This window comes from Canis lupus, unplaced genomic scaffold (genome assembly GCF_011100685.1).
Source record: "Canis lupus familiaris isolate Mischka breed German Shepherd unplaced genomic scaffold, alternate assembly UU_Cfam_GSD_1.0 chrUn_S1562H1750, whole genome shotgun sequence".
NCBI classification, from domain to species: domain Eukaryota; kingdom Metazoa; phylum Chordata; class Mammalia; order Carnivora; family Canidae; genus Canis; species Canis lupus.
This window is the reverse complement of record NW_023330402.1, coordinates 19,849-29,165: the sequence shown is the minus strand read 5'-3', so window position 1 is coordinate 29,165 and position 9,317 is coordinate 19,849. Positions and strand designations below refer to the sequence as shown.

At 46.4% G+C, this 9,317-nt stretch overlaps 1 pseudogene; it reads left to right on the top strand.

The window, feature by feature from the left end:
- The first annotated feature begins 287 nt into the window (after window positions 1-287).
- On the top strand, window positions 288-1,895 carry LOC119868882 (annotated as a pseudogene).
- The last annotated feature ends 7,422 nt before the right edge of the window (window positions 1,896-9,317 follow it).

Below are 9,317 nucleotides of genomic sequence, written 5' to 3'. Positions count from 1 at the left end.
AGGTTGAGAAAGATCTGAAGGTGCTGTCTGTTGTGGGAGGCAAGATTAGGAGCTGGGCTGACCTGAATGGTCTCTGTCAGGGAGGGACCACACCCAAATCCCGTAATCCAATCAAGCAATTAGAGTGGATTAGAGGACTTTGTGCCTTATCCCAGGGCCCAAAAGCCATGAAAGGTGGAGGTGAGGGTCACTATCTGACATTTGGAAACTGGCACAGTGAGAGGAGCATCCCTTTGCAACCCAAAGCTCCTGGTTGAATGTATCTTGTGGACACTGTTTCTGCAGACATGGAGGCTGCCCACCTCCACCCCTCAGAGGAGCCTCAGTTCAGCGCCTCTCCCAAACCCCAGTTATGCTGGTCAAGGAGAGGCGGTGCTGAAGTCCACGGAAGACCCTCTGTGCCCGAGAGGGCATCCCCTGCATCAAAGACGCTCTCCTCCCTGACTAACCCGTTGGCTCCCGCATCAGCAGGGCTGCCTCCCACCAAGACGCCTCTGAGTTGGAAGAGCCTTTCCCAGGTGGGAGCCGGGCTTCAGAACATGGGCAACACTTGCTATGTGAATGCGACCCTACAGTGTCTGACCTACACAGAGCCCCTCGCCAGCTACATGCTGTCCCAGCAGCACGGGACCACCTGTAGGAAGTAGACATCCTGCATGCTGTGTACCCTGCAGGCTCACCTGACGCGGGTTCTCTGCCATCCTGGACGTGTGCTCCGGCCCCTGCCACTCCTGCTCGCCGCCTTCCACAGACACAAGCAGGAAGATGCCCATGAGTATCTCATGTTCATTCTGGATGCAATGCAGCAAGCGTGCTTGCCTGAGGACAAGCTCTCAGACCCTGAGCGTCCTCAGGACAGCACCCTCATCCAGCAACTCTTTGGAGGGTACTGGAGGTCTCAAATCCAGTGTCTCCACTACCAAGGCATTTCGAGCACTCTGGAATCTTACCTGGACATCAGCCTGGACATCGGGGCCGCTCACAGCGTCAGCCAAGCTTTGGAGCAGTTGGTGAAGCCCGAACTGCTGGAAGGTGAAAATGCCTACCATTGTAGTAAGTGTCTGGAGAAGGTGCCTGCGTCCAAGGTGTAGACTTTGCACACTTCCCCGAAGGTCCTCATCCTGGTCTTGAGACGATTCTCAGACTTGACAGGCAACAAAATGACTAAGGAGGTGCAATATCCTGAGCGCCTTGACATGCAACACTGCCTGTCTGAGCAGAGGGCAGGACCCTTGGTTTATGTGCTCTATGCCGTGCTGGTGCACGCTGGGAGGAGTTGCCACAGCGGACATTACTTCTGTTTCGTAAAGGCAGGAAATGGCCAGTGGTATAAAATGGATGATGCTAAGGTCAGCGCCTGTGATGTGATTTGTGCGCTGCGCCAACCTGCCTATGTCCTCTTTTATATGCAGAAGACTGATCTGGAGAGAGACCTTGGGAGGGAGTCAGTCGAGGAGGGAGGACTCGCATCTCCCGAGGCAGACCCCACGGTGGTGGGTGAGGCCTCAGGAGAGCCGGCAACGGATCCCTCCGTGAACCTTCCTGAGTTGGAGGAGCGTGGGGAAGAGACCTCCAGACAACAAATGACATTAGACCAGTGGAGATGCCTCCAAGAATGCAACCGCCCTAAGCCTGAACTCAATGTCAGGAGAAGAGAAATTGCTCTTCCTGTGAACGCAGTCATCCTTCACCACTCCAAATACAGACCTGAGATGCCGAAGAATCATCCTCAACAGACTGTCGACCTGCTCACCACTGCAGCTGGGATGCTCCCACCTCAGGTGGCCGGGGACGTGGCCAAAGTCCCGCGTGTGCCAGGGAGAGCCAGACCTACCAAGAGGATGAGCAAGAAGGGACAGAGGTCTGGGGAAGCAGTCCAGGGATGTGTCTCCTAACTTTGGTGCACATGGGCGCACACACCCACACACACAGCATCACTCACTCACTCCAAACCCGAACACAGTCCCATACTGGAAATATTTTGTGTTGTGTGAAGTGTGTGTTCTGTATGTATGGAAGAACCATCTATCTGGTGTGTTCATGGGATATGGCCTTCAACTGAAACTTGAGGACACTGATATTTAAACCTGGTTCATTGTCATGATCTTTTATTGGGATAGTGTGGATTTCATATGGGGTGTATCGAGGAACCTGCCTCTCCTTCAGCCTTGGGGAGAGTGGGGGCCACTTGCAGGTGAGAGGCAGTGAGCAATCAGGGTTGAGAGTGAATATGATGCTGAGGACCTGGGGTTGAAGTCAGTATGTTTGACCCTTTCGTCATGCTCCCCACTTCCCAATGCTTTTCTTCTATTTATATTGAAAGAATATTTCTCTGAACATAAGTATATATTGGGTCTTGCTAGCGATGTGTCTTGGTCATTGCTTGGAAATTGTAAGATGGAAATTAAGTGCTTATTTTTGGGGCGATAACTGCATCCAGACATGATTGAACCACAGTGATTTTATTATGTTCCCTTCACTCTCTCCCACATTAAGACTGAAGAGAAGCAAACTAACAAGGACTCTTATTCCAAAGGGAAATGCCCAGCCTCCCACTGAACATAACTTTTTATGACTATTTTGCTACCGTCTGCTCTGTGGCATCTCTTGACCCAGAAGAAGTGGACTCTGGATTTCAGACCAGTTCAAATTCAATTTGGACCTGGGTTGATACCTCTGGAAAACAGTGCCAAGTTCATGAGTCTACCAAAGCGTTTTGAGGTCAGGTTATAGGTGTTCTATGTTATCATTGCATTTCTTACAGAAGAGTTTGACAAGTTCATTGTAGAATGGAAATTATTGCATGACAACCAAACGCCTCTGAGTGTGACCATAGATGTGCAGTTGTAACATCACATCATAATGTTATTTTCACTCTGTATTCAAACTTGGACATGCCACCCTTACTGGATAGTAAGGGACAATAGGATCTGTGCAGAAGAAATCAGGCTTTTTTGGAGATTTTCATGTACCTAAGACAAATTAGAGATCTAAGGTGTCAGGGTTACTTTCATGTCTGGGAATTGTGTTTCTTATGGCCAATACAGTTTATTGTGTCGTAAAGAGTGAGGGAACCTGTGTGCATGTCTTGCCAAGAGTTCCCTAAGAGCATCTGCAGGTATCCCCGTCCTCTGAAGACTGTCATAGGGAATGAGACAGCTCATGGACTCGGGGACTTGTCCTCCACAGCAGAGGACCCTGAGGAGGTGTCTGTGGGAATGAGGATATGTCCCCACCTGGACTGATGTGGTGAACCATCAATTCCTCCACTGAACTGGATGGAAACGGTCAAGTCCACCACGTGCTGGGTGTCCTGCTTTTGTGCGCCTACACATACACTCCCCCCACTACACAGATGCTGCAGTTTTTCTTTAGGTAAATCTATAGGAATGTCAAAGCGTGCTTCCCAGTCTGGAATGTCAGTTTGTCTTAGTGAAATCCATTTTCTAACAAATGTAGGGAAATCATCCTGGCAATTTGTAACCTGGTTGTAAACAGAAATTAACAAGTTAATCTGAAATTGTTTTATAAATGTCTGAATTTCTGATTTAGAAAAAGATCCCATCCAGAGTTTTGCAAATTACACCATGTTTTCTCCTAGAACATTTTCTGTACTGTTGATATTATTTCTCTGAAATTGTTATGTAAAATATTGCATCTGCTTTGTTTGTTTTTGCTCTAAAATGTTATTACAAAGTTGTGTGCTTTTTTATTCTTAATAAAAGATTCCCACATATAATTTGGTGTGCAGGCTTTTTCTCCCCAGTATTTCAGAACCTTGAAACAGTTATTTTATTTCCAGGCTGGCTCCTCACAGAGGCCTCTTTGCCTGCTTCCCCTGAGTGGAATTCCACAGCCACCTCTAGGTCACCTGCAGCTCAAATTCATATCCTCCCCCCATGGGAATTTCTCACTCCTACTCACTGGCTCAATATAGGGGAAGCGCCAGCAGCCATTTAAGAGGAAATGGCAATGGGACATAGGGACATTATTCTTCAGGGTTTCTTCAATTATGAGATCTCTGACCAGGAAGATGCTTGTATGAGAAATTAAGGGGGAGGGAGTAGATTGAACGAGAAGCACACCATCTCTGTCCAAGGCTAGCAGAGACCCCTAGGAAGGATGATGGGAGATGGTTGGATAACACACTGTGGGGACTGTGGAGGCTGGAGTGTCAGCAGATTGATTCTCTGGTTAGGTGTCTGGACGTCAATGCTCATCCTGTCCAGGTATCCATTAGTCACTCGAGGGGTGTCTCTCTATATCAAGGTCTATTAGTCATGAGGACAGACCAAGAATCTGCAGAGCCTCCCACAGACCAGTTCATGAGTTCTTTTTCTTTTAAAGATCGATTTATTCATTTATTTATTTATGATAGACAGAGAGAGAGAGAGGGGCAGAGACACAGGAGGAGGAAGAAGCAGGCTCCATGCCCGGAGCCTGACGTGGGACTCGATCCCCGGTTTCCAAGATCACGCCCTGGGCCAAAGGCAGGTGCCAAACTACTGAGCCACTCAGGGATCCACAGATTCGTGAGTTATTTCCTGAGAAACTGGAATTGCCAATCCTGGATGGAGTTCTAGGGGGACCTCATAACTGTTTCCAGGTTACAATGTGTTGAGACCTGGCTCCATCAACCTGTGGCAAAATGTCAGGCTGGAATTGTTTTCACAATAGAAATCTGGGCTACAATTGGATTTTGGGGACAGCCCCAAGGGTAGATTCCATGGCAGTATATGGAGGTTTAATCTGGGAGGCCACATCCAATCAATGATCTGTGAGCTTGACAAGGAGGGTAGGTTCCTGGCCATGGTGGGTGAATGTAAGCAGAAGGATTACCTGACTCCCCTTCATGAGCTTTTGTGTTGTCCAGCAGGAGAAAACAAAGTCAGGACTTTTCACAGGTGATATATTAGGGCATGTGTCTCGTGGCAGGTTTGAGCTCAGGCAGGAGACAGGAAACAGCTTCTAGGGAGCTTGCCTCCTCCCGTGAGGTGTGCATCATCCCATTACCAGCTGCTCCAATAGAAGACACCACAGATGGACCACATCTTAGCTCTGCCTCTCCACTTCATAGAAATCAAGCACAGTAAAGGCATGGAGATGAGAACAATCCATAACACGGTGATATTATTAAAAGTGCTCATTTTAATGGGAAAAGAACCCCACCCCTGCGGTGATTAGGGGACATAAAATACATTAGCCTCCTGTTACCAGAGGGCAAGATGAGAAGGTTTCAGTACAGTGTTTTAGTTTCTTTTGAAGAAGCCATTGCATTCACTCTTCTGGCAGTGGACAGAGCTAATCCTGTCTTCAGAGTGTAGGATAGAGGGGACACTCCTCAGCATCTTAAAAGCCATCTACGGAAAGCCCACAGCAAACATCATTCTCAATGGGGAAACACTGGGAGCCTTTCCCCTAAGATCAGGAACAAGGCAGGGATGGCCACTCTCACCACTGCTATTCAACATAAGATACCTAGGAATCAACCTCCCCAAAGAGGTAAAGGATCTATACCCTAAAATCTACAGAACACTTTTATGGAGATGGAGGGAGACACAAAGGGATGGAAAAATATTCCAAGCTCACGGATTGGAAGAAGTAATATTATGAAAATGTCAAGGGTACCCAGGGCGATTCACACATTTAATGCAGTCCCTATCAAAACACTGAGGACTTTCTTTAAAGATTTGGAACAAATCATCTTAAGATTTGTGTGGAAATAGAAAAGACCCTGAATAGCCAGGGGAATATTAAAAAGAAAACCATAGCTGTCTTTAAAATTTTTAGTGATACTTTGTGTGATACACGATTTGGAATATATGTGGAATCAATACATTTTGTTGCATTAGGGCTTTTTCCATTTGGAGACATCTCAGTAAATCAGTTCCACGTGGTGGCTCTAGCATGTGGGGGCTCACATGCCAGCGATCACACAGAAGCAAAGAATTGAAGGACACATGGAACCTGAAGACTCCATAAGCAAGGGAGGGAACTCGGGGAGAGAATGGAATTTTAAGAAATCCCTCACGGAGGAAGAGCATGGAGTGAAGACACTCTGGGTGCAGAGACGGGAGACGGTGGTGGATAAGGAAGAGCCCCGCCGTCAGGAGGGAATCCGATGCTGCCAATTCCTTCCAATGTGGCTGCTTTTGCCCTTGGAGTGTTCTAGATAATGTCTGCTTGAGGGCAACCTCCCAACTCAGTGACATTTTCAAGACTTTTCCAACAATGTGGTTTGGTTCTGGGGTTTTCTGTGCACAGTCTGGATCCCTGCTCAGTGAGAGGCTCCATCTCACTCTCCAACTGACACAGATCTATCCGCTTAGCTCTCTACTCAATCTGTCTGATGAATAAATAATACTTAAAGAAACCCTGATATTTTCTCCACAAAATTCAAACTGTCTCATTATTTTCTAATAACTGTGATTCGTGAATGTTATAATTCATTCTGAAAGGAAATAATGGAAACATTAAATGCATGTATATGTGACCAAAGTTTGAAAGAACACGAGAACGCTGCCCAAATCATAAGAATCAGCATAATCACACATTAATTACCTTTCAACAATGCATTAGTCAATCGTGCCCCAAAGGAATATAATTGTTACATAGCACCCATTAGTTAACCTCAAAACCCACATTCATTCAGTTGAGAATATCTTTCTGAGGTGTCACCCAAGGACCAAAATTGGAGTGGAAGTGATCTGAAATCCTGTGCCCACCTCTTCTTTGTCAGGAGATTGTCACACAGACGGATGACAGTAAAGTGTCTGGACAAGTTAGAGTTGCTGGGATATGGAGCAATTCCCTGCGGGAGATGGGTCCTTGCCAGGCACCTGCTCTTCAGTCAAAGGTGGGGGTGGATTGTGAAGGGGCTGTGATTCAATCAACATGATCTAATCAGGCAGGATGCATTTAACTCCTGAAATATAAGCATTTCATTGCCTCTTTGCATTTCCAAATATTATCAAGCGTCCGGGTTTATGGGTTGACTTCTCAATATATATTTTGTGCCCATAGTTTCCTGAAAAGAAGTCTGTCGCCATGCAAGGCTGCAGGTCATCGACGTACACGGTAGTTTGTCATTTCTTTGTGTAGGTGCCCTGGGTTTTCAAATCGGTGCTGGTTGTATATGACCAAACACATTGCTGCCAACACTCCACCCATGGTGGTTTGGACAATTGGTCTTTCAATATAAAGAGAAGATAAGCAATGGGATGAGGGATGCATGAGGACACGGTCAGACATGCTCACACTGACCGAGGTCCTCAGCATCATTTCCACACTCAAAGCTGGCTGCTCACTGCTTCTAATCCTTTCACCTTCAAGTGGCCCCATTTTTCCCCAAGGCTGAAGGAAGGGAGGATTCACCCAATGTGCATCCAACTGTGCTAAATACATCTATTACTAATATCCATAACCTATACCAGCTTGTTCAGATAACTCTGTCATCTTCCATATCTGGATGAGAGTGGATTTTCCTTTGGGAAGATAGGTTTGGGTTTGGTTTGGTTGTGTTTGGTTGTTTTAGGTTTGGTTTGGTTTGGTTTTTTGATGGCAGGGAAGCAAAAGACAAGTGAGGTGACTAGAGGGGGAGAACAGGCCTGCTCAGGACTTCTTCCGCTAGCCTTTCTCCCTGGTCTCCCTGTGCACATGGATGGAATCCCCTCCACAGCGCATGAAGTCCTAATTGTGCTGGAGAGCCCAGAATAAGGCCCTTTGCTCAAGCCTGCCTGCCTCCTCACCCCTGTGCCCTATATTCTTGCAAGTCCAAGAATCCTTAGACTACTTTGCTAGTTCCAATCCCAACATGCCCCTGTGAGGATAGACCTTCATACCTTTGGACCTCTGGGATTTTCATAGGCTCCAGAAAGTAGGGAATATTTCTATTCATGTATGCATCTCTTGAGGGCCCAGGAAGCTGCATTTTTCTCAGAAGCCATGAGATAGCAATAGGGCGGCATCCATGGGATGAGACAGGGGCCTGAGGCTCAAGGGGCCAGACTCTGACCTGGGTCACATAATGATTGCATGAATGGGAGTTACTTAGGGGTTGGGGGTGGGAGAAGGATCACACACTGTGGCTTTTCTACTGCATTCTGACTTTTTAAACCCTAGTGTGCTCATAAAGGAGCTCCTCTACCCTCCACCTACAGGCATCTGCACAGAGAAAGGGAACACCCTTAAGCAGATGCTCTGGAGTGAGAAAAGAGCAGTCAGTTGTTTTTCCAAAAAAACCAAAAAAACAAAAAAAGAAAGAAAAAGAAATTCTCTGAATACAAATATGGAAGTGCTTGGTTTGGTTTGTTCTCATTTGGCATGGTGTTGTATTGTTTTGTGTCCATGGGCCCATATCAGAGATATCCCTGAGAAAGAGAGACTGAGAGAGAATAAGAGAGAGAGAGAGAGAGAGAGAGAGACTCCGTGGCCTTGGTCTTGTGGTATTTAGACGACTTGTCAACCATTGCCTCCTTAGGAAATCCTCAGGAGGTTAAAAAATCTCCTTGCCCAGGTCTCAGAAAGGAGGCATCATGATCCAACATTAAAGTGGGATCCAGAATATGTATAGAGGGAAACCACCCACTCATCCCATTACAGACCAATGTGCGACCCAGGGCCCATACAGTACACAGGGCTCCCTCACAGGGTGCACACGGTCAATGTTCCCTATGCAGTACTTCACGAAGGAGACTGGGTGTGCAGGAGACCCTCAAAGTCTACAGATCCCCCAAAACTATCAAGCTGTTGTCCCGTTTCAGTTAATCGAGGATGGAGGAATTAAATTAACTATAGAGAGTTTCAGAATTGCTGAGATTTTAAAAAAAAAAAAAAGAACACAAAATCTTAAGAAACACATGGACGCATTTCATCGGTGCTAATATTTTATTAAGGGAAATAAAACACTACACACAAATCTAAATTAACGCTGAGAATAACTGAAATGCATAGATGAAATATTGCCCACCACAATTCCCACAAAGCTACCACCACAGTCTAGAAAAACTCATCTCAGGAGAAAAAAGTATGTCCATTTGCTGGGCCCACAGTGGGTTCTCGATGCCAAAACCCCAAAGGCACACATGTGTACACCACAGACACATTAACATCTGAGATTCTATTTCCAATGGAGTAACAAGTGCTGATTCAAATTTCCCTCCATTTATTGGAAAACCTATTTACAGAAGAGAAAATTGACATTCCAGAGGGAAGACTACCCTTTGCCACAGCACACAGATTTCCCTAAAGAAAAGTGTAAGGTGTGTTTTGGGGGGTGGGTGTCTGTGCAGGGCCCCAGGGGCATGAGGGGCAGCACG